The following is a 20,149-nucleotide window of genomic DNA, read 5'->3' as shown; positions in this document are numbered from 1 at the left end:
CAAGGAAGATTTATTAAGTTCTAGAGGAATTAAGATAGCATAATTCCTTACCTTAGGTAACTTGGTATGCTACCTAAGGTGACAACTTAGCAACAATATATGTGTCAAACTGCAGAGTTCATTTAGTGCTTTAATCTTCTGATGTTTGGAGAATGTGATTGTTGCTATACCAACAGGAACTGTGTAGGGAAGGGAGTTTTGGCAAATCTAGTTCTAGTTGTGGTAAACTAACACAAAAAATTTGCACAGGACTTTATACAGTCTGAGTGTATAAATTCCTGTTCTTTATGTTTTCGTTTTGTCTTGACCTAACTTGTTATTGTGTCCACACATGGAATAAATTACTCTTCATAAATATTTGCCAAAGTTGAGCTCTTTTTGATATTCAAAAATAAATTTGATGCACTCTGTTAATTAACATTAAATATTTCAGTTTAATGTTTAACTTTTATTGTTCTAATAATGTTTATAAGAACAAGTAATTAACCTATGCCATCTTGTAGAAATTGTCCAAAATCGTTTCTAGTTTAATGATTTTTCCATGTTACCCTGAAGTACAGTCCTTTATTTTTCCATCTAATTTCTCTTGCAGCTAAGTTTTAGAATTTTCTGTTATTTAAAAAATATTTTATTTTATTTATTATTTTTATTGAATCACCATGAGCTACAGTTACAAAACTTTCATGTTCAAGTTTCAGTCATACCATGATTGAACACCCATCCCTCCACCAGTACATTTTCCACCACCAATGTCCCCAGTATCCCCCACACCTGCCTCTATAGTAGACAATTAACTTCTTACTCTTTCTCTTTACTTATATGTATTACGGTTCACAATACAGATTACAGATAATGAGAGGCCATTATTTTTGGTCCTTAATCTATTTTCAGCACACATCTCCCATCCTGAGTGATCCCTCCAACCATCATTGGCTTAGTGATCCCTTCTCTATCCCAGCTGCCTTCTCCCCTAGCTCATAAGGCAGGCTTCCAACGTAGTGTTCCTGTCCCTTATATTATGATATTTTATATTCCACAGATGAGTGTAATATTTCTGTGTCTGTCCCCCTCTTTCTGACTCATTTCACTTAACATGATAGTCTCCATGTTGATCCACTTATATGTAAATTTCATGACTTCATCCTTTCTAACAGCTGCATAGCATTCCATTCTGTAGATGTACCAAGTATCTTTAACCAGTCATCTGTTCTTGGGCACTCCGGTTTTTTCCAAATTCTGACTATTGTAAATAGTGCTGCAATGAACATACAAGTTCATATATCACTTCTACTATACTTTTTTGCATCTCTGGGATATATTCCCAGAAGTGGTATTACTGTGTCAAATGGGAGCTCAATTTCTAATTTTTTGAGAAGCGTCCATACTGTTTGCCAAAAGGGTTGAACCAGTTGGCATTCCCACCAGCAGTGAAGGAGAGTCCCTTTCTCCCTACATCGTGCCAACACTGGTTGCTTTTGTTCTTTTAGATGTGTGCCAGTCTCTATGGTGTGAGATGATATCTCATTGTTGTTTTGATCTGCATCTCCCTGATGATTAAGGATGAGGAGCAGTGCCTTTTGGCCATTTGGATTTCTTCTTTGAGAAAGTTTCTGTTCATTTCATCGCCCCATTTTCTTATGGGGTTGGGTGTTTTCTTCTTGCAGAGTTCAACCAGTACCTTGTATATCCTTGATATCAATCCCTTATCAGATGTGTATTGGGTGAATATCCTTTCCCACTCTGTAGATGGTCTTTGTATTCTTGTTGCTTTATCTTTTGAGGTGCAGAAGCTTCTTAGTTTAAGATAGTCCCATTTGTTTATCTCTGTTTCCACTTGCTTGGTCAGTGGAGTGTCATCTTTGAAGATACTTTTAGCTTCAATGTCATGGAGGGTTTTGCCAAACTTGTCTTCAATGTACCTAAAGGATTCTGGGCTGATGTCGAGGGCTTTAATCCATTTTGATCTGGCTCTTATACATGGTGCTAGAGTCTGAGCCCATTTTTTTGCATGTAGCTGTCCAGTTTTGCCAGCACCATTTGTTAAAGAGGCTTTCCTTGCTCCACTTTACATTTTGTTGTAGAGTCTTCTTTATAAACTTGACTTTCATATGGAGATTACAAAGCACAAGCTGGAAATACAGTTTTAAAGTTTAAACTTGACTAATTATATCACATGACCTTTCCTCATCCTCTTGCCTTTCTATTTTTCCATAATAGAAGTCGGGGTCGAACACAACCTGACTTGTACGTTAAAGAACTGGCAAGCTGAATGTGGCAAGCTGATAAGGTGGCATGACTGAGAGGAAAGTAAACCCCAAGCCCTAAGTTTATCATGATTTCTCACTAAATCAGGTGAATAATGTACTATGAGTTTTAACAGAACATGGAATTAGTGCAACAATTGTGCACTGAAACACCAAGGCAGCTGATGGCTTGAGGATGGGCTGTTCATAGTGTCTTGGAAGGAGAAAAGGTGAAGGTTCATTTCTTAGCTTTTCACAGTATCCCGGAATCTCTGGCTTGTGGAAATGGAGAGTGGGCACCAGTCCAGCATTAAAGAGAGAAGAGGTAAGAAAACCTTTGCTAGTTTGTTAAACCAAATCAAATGTTGTGTGCTACTCTTGGTACATCAGTGATGTAGAGTATGAGAGGTGGCACGGCTGTGAACTAGGAATTCTAAAATTTAGAACACGATTACAAACATGTTTGTAACATCTTATACAAGGGCTCGATGGCTCTGGGACGAAATACAACAATCTTCACACACTTTCCTGTAAGGGAAATTTATTTGACCATTTTTAGCAGATTCTTCATAACAAGCAATACAAAATTAATTATTTTGTTCTGCTTTGGGGGGCCCAGTTTAGGATTTGGGGTGAAACATTCAAAATATGTTGGTGGGAGGGTACAAATTGTGGTGGAATTGGTGTTTGAATATTAAATGTAAAGAATTATTGTGAGAAACTTTATAAAAATAAAACAAAAATTTTTTTAAAAAAGAAAGCCCTTGCAACTATCATGCTCTCAGACTCATTAACATGAAACCACTTCCGGACACGCAAACCATGTTACTATTTCCAGCCCAGTGAGGTGATTGGAACACATCTTATATTCATCTTCAAGCTAATATTTCTGCTTTGAATTGGTTCTTAAGAGCCATTTTGTCCCAACCTTGATGACACAACGTACTGTTTAAGTGGAATTATGGGAAATACCAGATAGATGATAACGTGTGGAATGTCTAGCGGTTTCATTGCAATATTGTTAATAGAATTTAATGCATTTATATAAAATTATAGACACTCATCAAATGAATGCAAACTCCTTTTCAAGGTTTTCATTTCACCAATATTCACTGGGCACTATTACATGTCAAACACAGAGGAAGTATAAAAGAGAAATTTTCTTCAATCTCATGAAGCTCGCATTATAGTAACCCTGTTAGCTTTCAGTCTTTTTCCTCAGAACCCCAGAGAGGCAATTCATACTCTATGACCTTGACAGTTTTTTTACCCCCAATTTTGTCTCACTTCCTTCACTCCTAGTGTCTTGTTTTTTATACTACTTTACAAATAAAATAGGGGAAAGGAATCAGATTTTCTCTCCCCATATTTCCAAAGTAAAACACAGATTCATGTCTTTTATTCCTTGCCCCACAATGAGGTAGTTATTTCAGATTTTTTTAAATGTTTGGGTGACCTTAGACCTATGAACAAATTATGATTACCATAATTTGTCTAAAAAACTGAGAGTACTCATTAATAATCCAAGAATATCTACATTTGCTGACACAATCCAAAGCTTTATCAAGCCCTCCAAACATCCCTTGCATTTGCCTAAATATTGTACCCATTTTTACATAGGGGACTAAATTGCCATTGCACCCTGTTTTTAAGTAATGCTGACTCAGTTTTTAAAAAGGTTTCACAAAATTATTGCAACCTATTTCCCTTAAAATCTGTAACAATTATGCAATGAAATGTGGTATCAATACTGGTGTTATCAGGAAAGGGAGTGTTCATCCACATCTGTTTTAGTGCCTGAGTCACAGAAATTCCCAGACATTGAGAATGCGAAGAAGGTTCAGACAAATAGATCAATGAGCTGAGATCGTGCTTGGGATTCATAAGGACCAGTTTGATCCATGGCAGAGCATATTTGCCCAAGATCCATCCGAAGTCACCCCCAAGCATTGTATTGGGAGCTGCCCTAACCATTACTGAATATAGCCCCAAAGCCACCATCAACAACAAAAACTCCAGAGGAAAAATAGATCCAAATAAATATCAACAATCCCGATATACTGAGATAGATATAAGACTTTGGTAGTAAGTATGGTAATAGATATTGGGAATGCAGAATTACATTGTATACCTAAAGCATAAATAGTGACACTATTGTAACCATGTTACCACAATAATAACAATAAAAGAAATAAGAAAACTGATGAAATTTGGTTTAAATTCCAACTCTGCTGCATTGTAGTTATTTGATTTTGTTAAAGCTATCTGATGTATGTAAATCAACTCATATTAAAATATAAATGCAACTCAGTTGGAGTTATTAAAGTGTTGATGAGATCATTTATCCGCTATATCCAACACTTGTCTAAGTTAACTGGCAACAAAGTCAATATTCAAATACAACTTTCTTTAGACTCTTTTCTTGCCTCCTTGCTCCCGACCATATTTCTCCTTTGTGTTGTGGTTCTGTCATGTGATCCAGTTGAGAGATTGAGGTTCCTAGATAAACTAACCACGGACAAATGTTCCTAAACAGTAAAGTGCCATAAGACAGTTTTGTAGTAATTTTTTTTTATTGTGCTGAAAGATTAATCTTGCCTACTTGCTACAAGTTTGAATCAGAGACATACAATGACCCAAAACTTCTGAGAGGACTTTCTCTTCCTCTAAACAAAATGTATGTGAAGAGTCAATTAGACATATGCTTTCTTGATTAAATTTTGAAATGATCAATTAGTAACAAGCATAATAATTAAAATATCAAAAGTATGGTTCCACTTTCTAATCATCAAAATTCTATTTTATTATTATGATATATACCACAAGCAGAAATGATGATTGAGAAACTTAAGTCTTCAGATTAATTTAGATGTGTTCCCATGCTTTTGATTTATGTAGGAATTCTGTGTCCTTCTAGATGAGCTTGTTAATGCATTTGGTGGAATCTGATCTATCTTCCTTAGTAAAGAGAAATAGGATCATTTGCAAGGAATACAATCGAATCCAGAGCCCCACATTTATTTTAATCTCTGGTGATACACTATGTGCAACTGAGAAAACACCCCTCTTTATTTACTGGAGTTTGGCTTGATGTTTACCAACCTAATGCTGATTTAATATAGGAGTAAGATGCAAGTGAGTAATGAAAAATATTCTCAGAGGAAGCTGAAAAAGAAAACAAAAGAAAAATTAGTGTTTATCTATGGACATTATCTCTTAATGAACCTATTTGATTGATGAGATGCACTATTTATTATCTATGTTATATACATAGATAAATAATGATGGGGGAGGGCTGCTTCCTCTCCACCACACTTATTCCAGAGCTACCTACTTTTTTGAATTACAATTCATATTCATTTAGTAAAAAAGGTTAGTACTGTAGCACTGTCATAACGTTGTTCACCAATTTGCTCAAGCGGGCATCAGTAATGTCTCCATTGTGAGACTTATTATTATTGATTTTGGCATATTGAATACACCATGGGTAGCTTGCCAGGCTCTGCTGTGCAGGTGGGATACTCTCAGTAGCTTGCTGGTCTCTCTGAGAGGGACAGAAGAATCGAGCCCAGGTTGGCCGCATGCAAGGCAAACACCCTACCCGCTGTGCTATCGCTCCAGTCAGTAAAAAAGGTTCATATTAAGTAATAATGACAATGATAATCTTAGACCAATTTTTTTCTTTTTTTGAGAATTTTTATTTAATACAGAATATGGATAAGAAATAAGTAAATATACTCACATATCAATTCAAATGTTCAAACTTCTTAAATATTTGCTACCAGATATGAAAAGTTAAGGCATTATTTCTCTTTTTATGAATCTGAGTTTAATAGGAAAAAAATGGTGGCCACAGAAACCTATACATTTAGAATTATATATTGATATCCTAAGAGCACAATCTGAAATGGATGTTCTTTTGCAAGTGATTCCCTAATGGAGTGTTTTAGGAAGAACCTGTGAAGAGGTGAGGGAAGCAGATTAGGGCAGGGGACTAAGCTAAGCAAAAATGTGGGCTCTTCTCTCTCCAATGTTCAGGATACCAGGAGCTTCTCGCTTTTCAGTGAAGTGACCGGATACCATTAGCAGCCCAAACTCATAACACCTGAAAGATATGCGCATCAACTGAGTAAAAATGATGAGATAACATCTCCTATGAGATTCAAAAATGAATATAACATAACTTTGCAACCAAGATAAGTCAGTCTCATTTTTAAAAGCAATTAAAAAACAATAACATTACAGTTTGTACATAACAGTATGATCTGAGTTTGTACAAGGAAGCATAGAAGAGAGTGATTTGGTTACACATTTAAGTGTTGTAACTATAAAATCATGTAATACAGGGTTTATAATAAATGTTTCATAAATATATATAACATAGTATTATAAGTGGATATATATTAATGTGTATAACATACAAAATTTCTATAATAAACATTATAAAATGATTATATATTCATATACATATGTACAAATTTATATATGCATATAAATCATAAAATACAGGGTTTTATTAACATATTTCTTTTCTTGGTAAACAATGTAGTCAGGAAAGACTTTTCAGGATAGCTTCATAATGCATAGGTTATGTGAATAATACAACTGAATGAAGTATTAGTAAGAGTGCACTATCTAATACATGACCCTGAATTTAAATGTCAATTAAATATGGGAATTCTTTTTCAGTCCAATTATAGTTTCATCTCTTAATGGTATATTTTAGTAATTATAAAGAGTTGATGACACAATATTTTATATAACATAATTCCTGGCTACAGCATAAAGTATAATTGTCATAAAGGAATAAGATTTATCCTTAGGGAGACAGACCACATGCATGTCAATGATAAAAGCCTTTTCTTATTTTCTTTTTTCAGTTTTTAGGAAGGAAAAAGCACACCCAGTGGGTCTTAGAAGTTTTTCTTGGCTCTGAACTCATGAGTGATCCCTGGCAGTTCTCAGGGGACCATGCACAGTGCCAGGTACCAATTCAGGGTTGGTCAGAAGCAGCCACTTACAAGGCATGTGGCACACCACCTGTACTATCTCTCTGACCCAAAATCCCTTTTTTGACAATAGGTACATGGTGAAAACCTTGCTGTTTGGAAGTAGGAAGGGAACTATCAACATGAGTCTAATGTTACCGGTATGAGGGAAGATTTGTCGAGAGATACATTTTTGTTTAATAATGGTGTTGGCTTATCAAGTCAGATGATCGGATTTTGTTTTCATAAAACGTTTTTCCAAAGACAGTCTACAACACCCAGTGAGATTTTGTTTAATGCTACATTCCTTGATTTGATACATCTTGGAAGTTTTACTGTCTGTAGGCTTGCAGAACCTCCCGGGGAAATAGGCCTCGCCTAGAACTGGGAACATCTCTAATTAGTTCCATATTGTCATTTCTTGTCAAGTATTCAAAGTTTATTTAATTCTGGTAGTAATAAACAAAAGTATGTGTCAGCATATTTATTTGATACACTTCCCACTCAAATATCAATGGCTGAAAAACACAATAGAATGAAGCAAGTTTTCTTTGTGTAGTTTGTTCAGTTTCCATGGTTTCATTATTCATTTTAAATCCTGGAGTTGAGTGCTTGGCTTAGAGGTTGGATTAAAAGGTTGAGAAATTGGCAGGACATTTATTGAATTTTATTAATTGTATAACAGTTTATAATTTTCATCTTTCATATCTTTGTAAATGGTCTTACTGACATTTTTTTATTTTAATTTTTTTATTGAGTCACCATGTGGAAAGTTACAAAGTTTTCAGGTTTAAATCTCAGTTATACAATGCTCGAATACCCATCCCTTCACCAGTGCACATATTCCACCACCAAGAATCCCAGTATAGCTCCACCCCGCACCCCCACACCCCTAACCTCCCCACACCCCTAGCCCCCCACCCTTAGCGCCCCCCCCGCCTGTGTAACTAATAAATTTCACTTTACTTTCACTTTGATTGCATTCAATATTTCAACAAAACTCACTATTATTGTTTGGAGAGTCTCTCCCCTAAAGTCAGACCTGCTGAAAAGGAAGCATTAGATAATTTGTTTTCCATTGCTGAGGATGAAGAGGTATGAGGTTGAGTGACCACACTTAGCGGCCTCTCGGTTTTGGGTTTCTGTATTTTAGTAAGTAAGTCCAGAGAGATATCTGCCAGAAGTTGCATCATTGCCAACTTGTACTTCTCAGTTACATTATATTCCACATATGAGTGCAATCTTTCTATGTCTGTCTCTTTCTTTCTGACTCATTTCACTCAACATGATACTTTCCATGTTGATCCACTTATATGCAAATTTCATGACTTCATGTTTTCTGACGGCTACATAGTATTCCATAGTGTAGATGTACCAGAGTTTCTTTAACCAGTCATCTATTTTGGGGCACTCTGGTTTTTTCCAGATTCTGGCTATTGTAAACAGTGCTGCAATGAACATAGAAATACATATGCCATCTCTACATACCTTTTTGCCTCTCCGGGATATATTCCCAGGAGTGGTATTGCTGGGTCAAATGGAAGCTCAATTTCTAATTTTTTGAGAATCGTCCATATTGTTTTCCAAAAGGGCTGAACCAGTCGGCATTCCCACCAGCAGTGAAGAAGAGTCCCTTTCTCCCCACATCCACGCCAACACCGGTTGTTTTTGTTTTTGGGGATGTGGGCCAATCTCTGTGGTGTGAGATGATATCTCATGGTTGTTTTGATCTGCATTTCCCTGATGATTAGTGATGTGGAACATTTTCTCATGTGCCTCTGAGCCATTCGGATTTCTTCTTTAGGAAAGTTTCTGTTCATTTCATCACCCCATTTTTTGATCGGGTTGGCAGTTTTCTTCTTGTGGAGTTCAACCAGTGCATTGTATATCCTTGTTATCAACCCTTTATCGGATGGGTACTGCATAAATATCCTTTCCCATTCTGTATATTGTCTTTGTACTTTGGTCACTGTTTCTCTTGAGGTGAAGAAGCTTCTTAGTTTGAGATAGTCCCATTTATTTATCTCTGTTTTCACTTGCTTGGCCAGTGTCATGTCAGCTTTGAAGATACCTTTGGCTTCAATGTCGTGGAGGGTTTTGCCGACCTTGTCTTCAATGTACCTTAGGGATTCTGGTCTGATGTTGAGGTCTTTAATCCATTTTGATCTGACTTTTGTACATGGTGATAAGTGGAGGTCTAAGCTCATTTTTTTGCATGTAGCTGTCCAGTTTTGTTAAACATGCTTTCCTTGCTCCACTTCGCCTTTTTTGCTCCCTTATCAAAGATTAGATGGTCATATATTTGGGGGGATGTGTCAGAGTATTCAACCCTGTTCCATTGGGTTTCCTTGATTTCCATTAACATCAAGGAAATTGAAACGGTAATCAAAAGTCTTCCAAAAAACAGAAGCCCAGGCCCAATCGAATTCACTAGCGAATTCTTCCAAACATTCAAAGAGGACCTATTGCCAGTTCTTCTCAAGCTTTTCCAGAAAATTGAAGAAATAGAAACCTCCCAAATAGTTTCTATGAGGCTCACATCTCCCTAATACCAAAAGCAAACAAGGACATCACAAAAAAAGAAAACTACAGGCCAATATCCCTGATGAACACAGATGCGAAGATTCTCAACAAAATATTAGCAAACAGAATTCAACAACTCATCAAAAAGATCATACACCACGACCAAGTGGGATTCATCCCGGGGATACAAGGATGGTTTAACATTTGGAAATCAATCAACATAATCCATCATATCAACAAAAGAAAAGATAAAAATCATATAATCATATCAATAGATGCAGAGAAAGCATTTCACAAGATCCAGCACCTGTTTATGATGAAAACTCGCCAAAATGGGTATAGAAGGGACCTTCCTCAATATAGTCAAAGCCATCATCATATAGACAAGCCTACGGCAAGCATCATCCTCAATGGGGAAAAACTAAGACCCTTCCCTCTGAGAACAGGGACAAGACAAGGATGTTGTCTTATATATAGTATAGTATATATAGTAAAATATAGTACTGGAAGTACTTGCAATAGCGATTAGGCAAGAAAAAGATATTAAGGGCATTCAGGTAGGAAAGGAAGAAATCAAGCTCTCACTATTCGCTGATGATATGATATCATACTTAGAAAACCCTAAATCCTCTACCAAGAAACTCCTAGAAACAATAGACTCGTATAGTAAAGTTGCAGGCTATAAAATCAATACCCAAAAGTCCATGGCTTTCTTATATGCAAATAGTGAGAGAGAAGAAAGCGACATGATAAAAGCTATCCTGTTCACAATTGTGCCTCAAAAAATCAAATACCTCGGAATTAGCTTAACTAAGGAGGTAAAGGACTTGTATAATGAAAACTACAAAACACTACTTCAGGAAATAAAAGAAGACACGAGGAAATGGAAAAATGTCCCCTGCTCATTGATTGGAAGAATTAATATTGTCAAAATGGCAATTCTCCCCAAAGCATTGTACAAATTCAATGCGATCCCTATAGGGATACCCTTGTCATTCTTCAAAGAAATGGAGCAAGCGCTCCTGAAATTCATATGGAACAATAAGCCCCCACGAATAGCTAAAGCAATTCTTGGGAAAAAGAAAATGGGAGGAATCAACCTCCCCAACTTCCAACTCTACTACAAAGCGGTAGTCATTAAAACAGCTTGGTACTGGAACAAAGGCAGAGCGGCAGACTTACTGACATTTTTTTCAGCATTTTCCTTTGACTCATAACCTAAAAGTGTATGTTTTACTTAGAAACAAGAGGGGTAGAGAATAGAAATATTAATTGATCACAATTATTGCCTTGTAATTTTCTTGTATTTTTTTCTTTGTGTGAACAATGAAAGATCACTGCTTCTATGAAGATATCTGGGACATAATGGAGTATTGGTTCCATACCCCCATAATTAAGTGAATGTTACATTAAGAAAGTCATGCATTTTTTTCTATTACAAGTAAAGTTTATACTATACTGTACATAATCTATTAAGTAAGAAATGGCAGTATATCTTAAAAACAATTTACTTGAGTACTAATAAATTTTTACTGATAAATGCTAACCATCATGTGAGCTTTCAGCAAATTGTAACCTTTTTGTTGGCAGAGGCGTTTGCCTCAATGACAGATGTTTACTTATCAGGGTGGTAGTTAGTGGATTGCTATGGAAAGGTCTTAAAATGAAAGCCATTAAGTTGGCCAAAATGATAGACTTTTTACAATTTTTTTTTCTGTTGAGGGCAATGCTGTTTGATAGAAGTTTACAGTACAACTTCTCAAAAAATTAGGGTGAATCTTATCAAATTGTCACTGATTTGTATACTAAGCTTGTGTAATATTCTAAATTCTATGTCATTATTCCAACAGTGTTTATAGCATCTTCCCTGGGAATAAATTCCATCTCAAGAACCGATTGTCACCTATAGTGATAGTACAGAAGCTAAGGTTTGTCTTACATGTGGTCAACACAGGTTTAGTCCTCAGTGCACCATATGCTCATCAGGAATAATGTCTGAGCTCAGAGCCAGGAGTAAGCCATGAGAATCACCAGATGTCTCCTCCTTACCCCCAAAAAGAACCACTGTCTTTATTTATCTATAATAAGCAATTTCTCATCTGTTCAAGTTTTATTACAAGGCTACAATAGTCAATTCAGAATTTCAAGCTGCACTTCTAATTCTGGTGCTGCTGCTATTTCTACAAGTCTTGAACCCATCAAAATCATTGGCATTGACATCTTCCAAACTCCTGTTAATATTGATATTTTGACCTTCTTTCATTAATCATAAATGTTTTTATTGCATTTAGAATATTTTTCCGGAAGGTTTCTAATATAACTTGCTTTACTAAGATCCATCAGAGGATTCTCTACAGCAGATGTATCTTAATAAAATATATTTCTTTAATAATATTTGAAATATATATTATTCTTTGATCTGTGGGCTTCATATTGGATGCTACATTCATTTATATGAAAATAACATAAATCATCTTATAAGTCTTCATCAGAGTTCTTGAGTAACCAAATGCACTGTCAATGAAAATAATATTTTGAAATCATACTTTTCTCTGTGCCTTAAGTTTCAAAAGTGAGCCTGCTGAATACAGAAAATCATGTTGTGAATACATATACTGTTGTCCAGACTTTGTTATTCCATTCATAAGGCATAGGAAGAATAGGTTTAGCATAATTTTTAAGATTTCAGGAATACTTGAAATCTTAATTCTTACAAGAATTGACTTCTGGGACTGGAGCGATAGTACATCGGGTAGGGCATTTGCCTTGCACTCGGCCAACCCAGGTTCAATTCCCAGCATCCCATATGGTACCCTGAACACCGCCAGGAGTAATTCCTGAGTGCAGAGCCAGGAGTAACCCCTGTGCATCACTGGGTGTGACCCAAAGGAAAAAAAGAAAGAATTGACTTCAGCATAAATTCACTAGCTGTATTAACTGTAATAAGATAGTTTTGTCCCTTTAATTTGGGAAAGCAGACATTGACTTCCATCTGTGAAAGTCCTAGATGCCACTTTCCTATATAAGGTTGTTTCAACTACAGTGAAAATCTATTGTTTTTTTTTTTGGTGTGTTTTTTGTTTGTTTTTGCTTTTTGGGTCACACCCAGCGATGCACAGGGTTGCTTCTGGCTCATGCACTCAGGAATTACTACTAGTGGTGCTTGGGTGACCTTATGGGATGCTGGGAATCGAACCTGGGTCAGCCAAGTGCAAGGCAAACGCCCTACCCGCTGTGCTATCTCTCCAGCCCCCCCAAATTTATTGTTTAGTAAAGCAATCTTTGTTAATTATCTTATTAGATAATTTTCTGGATAATTTAGTGCAGCTTCCTTATTAAGCACTTTCTGCCTAGCCTTTTTGTTATTAAGACAACTTCTTTGTTTGAATATCATGAACCAACCTTGGCTAGTTTCTAACTTTTCTTCTTGCCTCACTCAATCTTCATAGAATTGAGAGAATTTGGGTCTTATTATGGCATAGGCTTTGATTCATGGGAATATTAGACTGATTTAACCTCTCTGGACCATAGTTTCTCAATCTTTTTTCACTTTAGCCCCCTTAAAAAATTATTTCCTTCTTGTGGCCCCTCTCCACTGGTTGGTCCTTCAGTCTCATGCCAGGTCCCCCCATTTATACAGGTTTCACCTGTGTCCTCTTGGAATACCACAGGCATCTATGAGAAAGGAGGCAAGCATATGTCCACGGGTTGAGAAACAATAAGTGAGATCCCCCAAACTTCTTCCTGTAAGCAATCAAGCTATACTTTCATTTGTGTGTTCACTGGAGTAGTACTTTTTGTTTTTTTTTTAGAAACTTTTCCTTTCATAACTGGACTATTGGCAAAAGTTAGCTTTCAGATTGTCTGAACTTTTAATATACTTTCCTTCCTAAACTTAACAATTTCTAACTTTTTATTTAGAGTCAGAGGAATGAAATTTCCTTTAGCTGGAATACCTAGATGACATTATAGAATTATCAATTTGCCTTGTTTTAATATTGTTGTTTCTTAGGAATTAAGGAGATTTGAGAAAGAGAGATAGTGGGGGATGACTGGCTGACAGATGAGTCAGAATATATACAATTGTTATTGATTAAATTCGCCATCTTGTATACAATTGGTTCATGATGACTACAAACAATTATAACTATAACACCAAAGATCACTGATCACTGAACATCATGGCTGACATAAATTATAATAAAAATATTTGAAATATTGTTGTAATTATAAAAATGTGACACTGATACATAAAGTGAGCATGTGCAGTTTGAAAATATTTCCAAATAGACTTACCCGACATTAAGTAGCTCATCTTTATTTGTAACAAAAATAGCATCTGCTATGCATAATGAAGTACAATGAAATGTTATTCCTGTATATGACATTTGGTTTAAAAACAGAATTATATTGTCTAAGTGTTCTGTTATTTCTGCTTTTTTGGTGACATAATCGTAGTAGATGGTAGCAGGGAATTTTTTGTAAAGGCAAAAAAACAAAGAAAACACAAATATATTCACACAGTATACACATCATAAGTTAATCACCTTATGAAAAATGACTTGAATTTGTGGTCAATAAAATTTTTACAAAGACTTCTGGATAAAAGCTACATTATGAACTATAGCAATTTGCATTTTTAATTTTCATTATTCTTATTCATTCTTTTCTGAGACAGAAGATGTATGAAGTTTTATTCAATGTATTTTGGTGTTTAAAATTTTGTGGGGGTTCATACCACTTGTACTTGGGTTCCAACAGGAGTCAGAGCTCAGGAGACCATGTGTTGCTGGGAATCAAGCTCAGGCCTCATACATGCAAAGCAAGCTCTCAGCTCATTGAGAGGGGTTTCCATTATTGACGTTTTATTTAAATATAAGAAGAATACCCAGACCGTAGATGATCCATTTGTAATCATACTTACCATAGGGGGTAAATGAATAGTCTAAATTTAAAGAGTTATGATATTTAAATTTTTGTTTCTATATGTAAAATGGAAATTTAAACTAAATGCATGATTAATAAGAGAGAGTAGAAGGAATCCTTACAAAGAAATGATTTCAAATTAAAAGAAATACCGATTCACCTACTTGGATATCTGCTTATGTTCATTTTACCAACAACACTTAAACCCAACTCTGTGGCCTCTAGGACAATAATTCTCTTGTGTCTTATGAAATTAAGACACAGTAGGTCTTGATGGGACCTCATTACCATTTTTAAAAATGTTGGTTTTAAGTAGGAGGAAGCAAGCATTTAGAAGTTCTTTTATCTCTCTTGGGCAGTAAAGTCCTCTCCTCTTGGTTATCTCTAGTTGGTTTAGTCCTGTAGAGAAGTAGAGCAACTTTCAATTCTCTGATAAAGCATCCTGATTTTCTTTCTGGAGTGTCTCCTTATCCACTGTCAGTCCCTGAGGTGTGAGTAAGGCAATACCCTTTTCTCCACCCTCTCTGTTGCTTGCAGAGGTCCAGTAATTGAGGTCAAAAATGAGTCACTTTATTCTTGTTGCCAGAATGCAAGGTAGATCAGAAACTGGGGCAAATTACAGATATTCATTTCCTTGAAACCACGCAATTAATCATTTTCTCAGGAAAATTGTGGGGATTCCCATTTTTATGCTGGTTTTAATTAACAAGTAGTTGAAAACCAAAGAGTGAAATGAAAAGATAGTTTATCATTCTTATTCTTTTGTTTTTAAAAAATGATGAGGCAATAGCTCAAGAGAATGGAGCACATATTTTGCCTGTGGGGCACTGCTGGGAGCAACCACTAAGCACAGAGCTAGGATTATTCCTGAGTACAGTGAGGCATAGCCCCCCTACACTAAGAAAATAGTATGTCAGGAGTTAATGTCCACTACATTTGATTCATCATCATCAAATAGAAATGCCACAGTAACGTTCTGAGCTAGAAATGCCACAATGAATATTCTGTGATTCCCAGTTATGCTTGAGAAACGAAGTTACTATATTAAGTAGTTCTGATCCATATGTGGTAATCTGGCTTTAGCCTTCTTGTCTGACCAGAATTCATACTCTTAGCCACTTAGCTCTCTATAATACTCTTAATGATAGAAGGAAAACCTACATTTTGTTTCCAGCATAATATATATATTATGTATATGTATATACATAATACACACACACACACACACACACACACATATATATATATATATATATATATATATATATTGGAATGGAGGAATCAATGAAAGGTGGGGTCACGAGAGAGAAAATCAGGTAGCAGAGGGACCTTTGTCAGCTGTTGGTGATCATGATCTGGAGAGTTCAAATGGAACAGTGGGACAGAGGTAGATGACACAATTAAGCTGAATTTTTGGTCAAGTATCTGACAAGAAAAAACTACAAATTAAGGTAGCTTAGGGGTATCATATAACTTTCAGTGTGGGAACACTTACTCAGACTAAGTAATGAATCTGACTTGTAACAGACAATTTCATATGTTTGCTCACTAAATAAATTATCTAGCAATTCAACCTTCTACTTCCATTGAGTATTATTTGTGGGTTATTGGATATTAATGGATGCCTATACTATATCAAGATATTTTTCTCTTAAAGAACACGTGGTCTAGAGTAAGAGATCAGTGAATCAAAAACTCATAATTGAGCAGTGTATTTAACCATTTTGTGGCTTGGAGCGATAGCACAGAAGGTAGGGTGGTTGCCTTGCACGAGGCCGACCTGGATTCAATTCTTCCGTCCCTCTCGGAGAGCCCGGCAAGCTACTGAGAGTGTCTCACCCGCATGGCAGAGCCTGGCAAGCTACCTATAGTGTATTCGACATGCCGAAAACAGTAAAACAAATCTCACAATGGAGATGTTACTGGTGCCTGCTTGAGCAAATTGATGAGTAACAGGATGATAGTGATAACATTGATTTGACCATTTTAAGTGTTTTTTTTTAAGAAAGAAAGAAAAGATTTATTACCATCATAATAGAATTGATAAGTTGTATTGGATCATACAAGTTAGTCAGGAAAGATTCCACTAATTGTTATCCTTCTTTATTTGATATTTTTAATTATGAATAAATTTGATTATGAACATTTCCTAAACACTTTACCCTGCTGGGGAACACAGTTTTATAAACAGCAATGCTCCCTTCTTATGTTGGCAGAAAACCATCTAAATTCTTTAGTGCCCCTATTAGAAACTGCATTTAAAGGAACTTATCAGGAAGTACTGTGACAAATCTGGGGTAAATATAAGAAATCAGCTACACTCAGATTTCACTCAACCTTAATTGCTTACTAGATGTCTGATATTGTGCAAATTATTTAACATCTCAAGCCTAAGTTTCTTTAAATGTCACAGGTCAAATAGATGTGCAACCCCTAAATGAATATATGAAATAAAGTGTACCTACCTCAACTTAATATTCACTTTTCAGGTTTTTTTCCCCTCCCATAGCTTCTGAATTTTTGGTTTCCTGTTTATCAAGTTCGGATCTAAGACTTACTTGCAGAAGTTATCATTGGTGAGAGAATATATGTTAAAAATGGTGGGCAATAATAGGTACTAATGTCAAATTCACCTATTTTTTTGGTCTTGTTTTGCTTTTTGGGTCACACCCGGTGATGGACAGGAGTTACTCCTGGTTGTACACTCAGGAATTACTCCTGGCGGTGCTCAGGGGACCATATGGGATGCTGGGAATTGAACCCGGATTGGCTGAGTGCAAGGCAAACACCCTACCCGCTGTGCTATTGCTCCAGCCCAAATTTGCTTATCTTTTATTCCAAATTCTTTAAAATGTCAGTAATTTCTGATCTTTAGTGTCAAAGCATTTTTCTGATAAGTTCTACATAGCTCAATGACTATATTTTAATACTGAGAAAGGATCATTTATGGGTATACCTTCATTGTTTGGTTAATAGTATCTTGATCTCATAACAGAAACTGCAATACTTTGAAACCATAGATAGTACAAGTGAAAGCCAGTGACTACAAAACAAGTGATTTGTAAATAGGTTATTTTAAATTTTCATGCATATTTCTGAAATATTGGTCCAAAAACCTTGCTTAATATTCTGGTTATTTAGAAACCCTCCTCTGCTATAAAATTGTTTTCTACTCCAAGTCTATTCTATTTCATTTTTTGCTGCACTGATGAATAACTGCAGGGCAGAATTGCTTCACTTTCTCCTGATTTAATACTAACATAGGAACTCCTCACTGGAGAGGAGTTTTATCCCATTAAAATTCACTGAGGTAGATGTGGGTTGTAGACCTGGTCAAAAGGCATAAACTTCCAACCCACCTTGTGATTGTTTTAGTTAGAGAATTTCTAGACATTGCTTCAAATTATCTCAGTCATGCATTACAGGTATTGAGGGAGGAACAATTCATACTCAGCTTCTTAACTCATGGGGTGCTATTGAAAATGGCATTATTTTTCATTTAGTGGGCTGGAACAACCTCTCAGATTAGTGAGAATGCAGCACTTTGCAGTTTATTAGTATAATTCTGTTGGAAAGAAGTAATAATAGCATGGACTGATATTTTTTATAGTCCATTTTATTTCTACTTTAAGGAAGAAATTCTTCTTCATTACATCTTTAGGCAGAGGCAGAATGGCTCATGGTAAAAGTTAAAGCATGAACAGCACCAGCAAAGATAAATGAAATCTACACATTCAACTATAACTGTATTTCAATTTTTCCAAATAGGCATTAAATTATTATTACATAAGGACACACTAAAGTCTATATGTTAAACTAAGTGCGTCAATATCCATGATTCAAAGTGCTGTATCAATGTTGAATTTCCCAGTTTTACACAGTTATGCAATTTATTCTGTCATAGATAATTTTGATTTTTATCTTGATTCTTATTGTTACCTCTACAGTTTTAAAACTATCTGACAATCTTGGGATATATTTGCTTAAGTGATAGCTAATTTTGTGGAGAAAGACTCCTGTTTGTTTCTGAGTGTGCATTAAAGAAATAAAAACAGGATGGTTGTTGTTTAGTCACACTTTTTATCAAGATGATCTAAAATGGACAGATGTGGCAGTTTGGTTCTGAGATGTTTCCAGAGAACCCGTTCCTCTCTATATTCAGACCATCATGCAATTCCTTCCTATTGTGTCTGGGTTTGCCTAGTGATTTGTTCCTAATCATTAGGAATGAAAAAGAATGTGATTAGCTTACAGTAAATTATGACCTCTACCATGTAGCAGAATTTCTTTTTTGCCTTCTCAGTCTGCACACTGCTGTGTTAGAAAGATGCTAGTGGCAGAGAGGTCTACTTATAACCAACAGGGAATAGGGGTACTCAGCCCAATAACATTTGAAAAGGAGATTTTTCTAAGAAGCTCATGAGCTTCCTCGCCATGCTTATAGATGAGACCATACCCTGGTTAAGCCACTGATTGCAGTTTATAAGCCCATGAAATAGACAATCCAACTACACAACAGAAATTTGAGATTCAGAAAACAACACAAAATAAAGAAATTTTTAAATGCAGTTTTAAACTGCTTATTTTGTGCACCCTGTAATGCATCAATGAATAACTATATCATTAGATACGCCTTAAACCTGTTTTGGTGGGGATGAGGTGGGCTCATTTAATTGAGACATGATGACTTACAAATACTTTTAATGATAATTTCATGCATACTCCATTCCAAAACCACACCCACCATCAGAGTACCTCCTTCCCTCCACCAATGTCCCAAGGTCTCCTTCTATCCCCACCCACCCCCACCCTCACCTCATTCCCACCACAGGTAAGCTCAGGTCCGTAGGTATACTCTCAGGTTCTTTTGTCTTTGCCATATGATGTCCCCTCACTATAGTTCTTTATATGCCATATACGAGAGAGATCATTCTGCATCATTCCCTCTTACTACTGACTTCACTCAGCATGAATTCCCGCTTGCTCCACTCACGTAACAGCAAACAATATGATTTTCATCTTTTCTTATAACCAAGTTGTATGCCGTTATGTACATGTGTACTACAATTTATTTATCCACTCATGTATGTTCTTGGATGGCTGGAGCATAGCACAGCAGTAGGTTGTTTGCTTTGCAAATGGCCAACCCAGGTTCAATTCCTCCGTTCCTCTCAGAGAGCCCGGCAAGTTCCTCGTGGCATATTGGATATACCAAAAACAGTAACAACAAGTCTCACAATGGAGACGTTACGGTGCCTGCTCGATCAAATTGATGAGCAACGGGATGATAGTGACAGTGACATGTTCTTGGGCACTTGGGTTGTTTCTAGGTGTTGGCTATTGTGAATAGTGTTGCAGTGAACACAGGAGCATAAACATCTTTTCAAAATAGTATTTTGGAGTCCGTTGGGAAAAAGTCAAGAAGTGAAAATGCTAGGTTGTGTGAACGCTAACTTAAACCTTTTTCTA

Source organism: Sorex araneus, chromosome 2 (genome assembly GCF_027595985.1).
Source record: "Sorex araneus isolate mSorAra2 chromosome 2, mSorAra2.pri, whole genome shotgun sequence".
Classification (NCBI taxonomy): Eukaryota; Metazoa; Chordata; class Mammalia; order Eulipotyphla; family Soricidae; genus Sorex; species Sorex araneus.
This window is presented reverse-complemented; position numbering follows the sequence as displayed.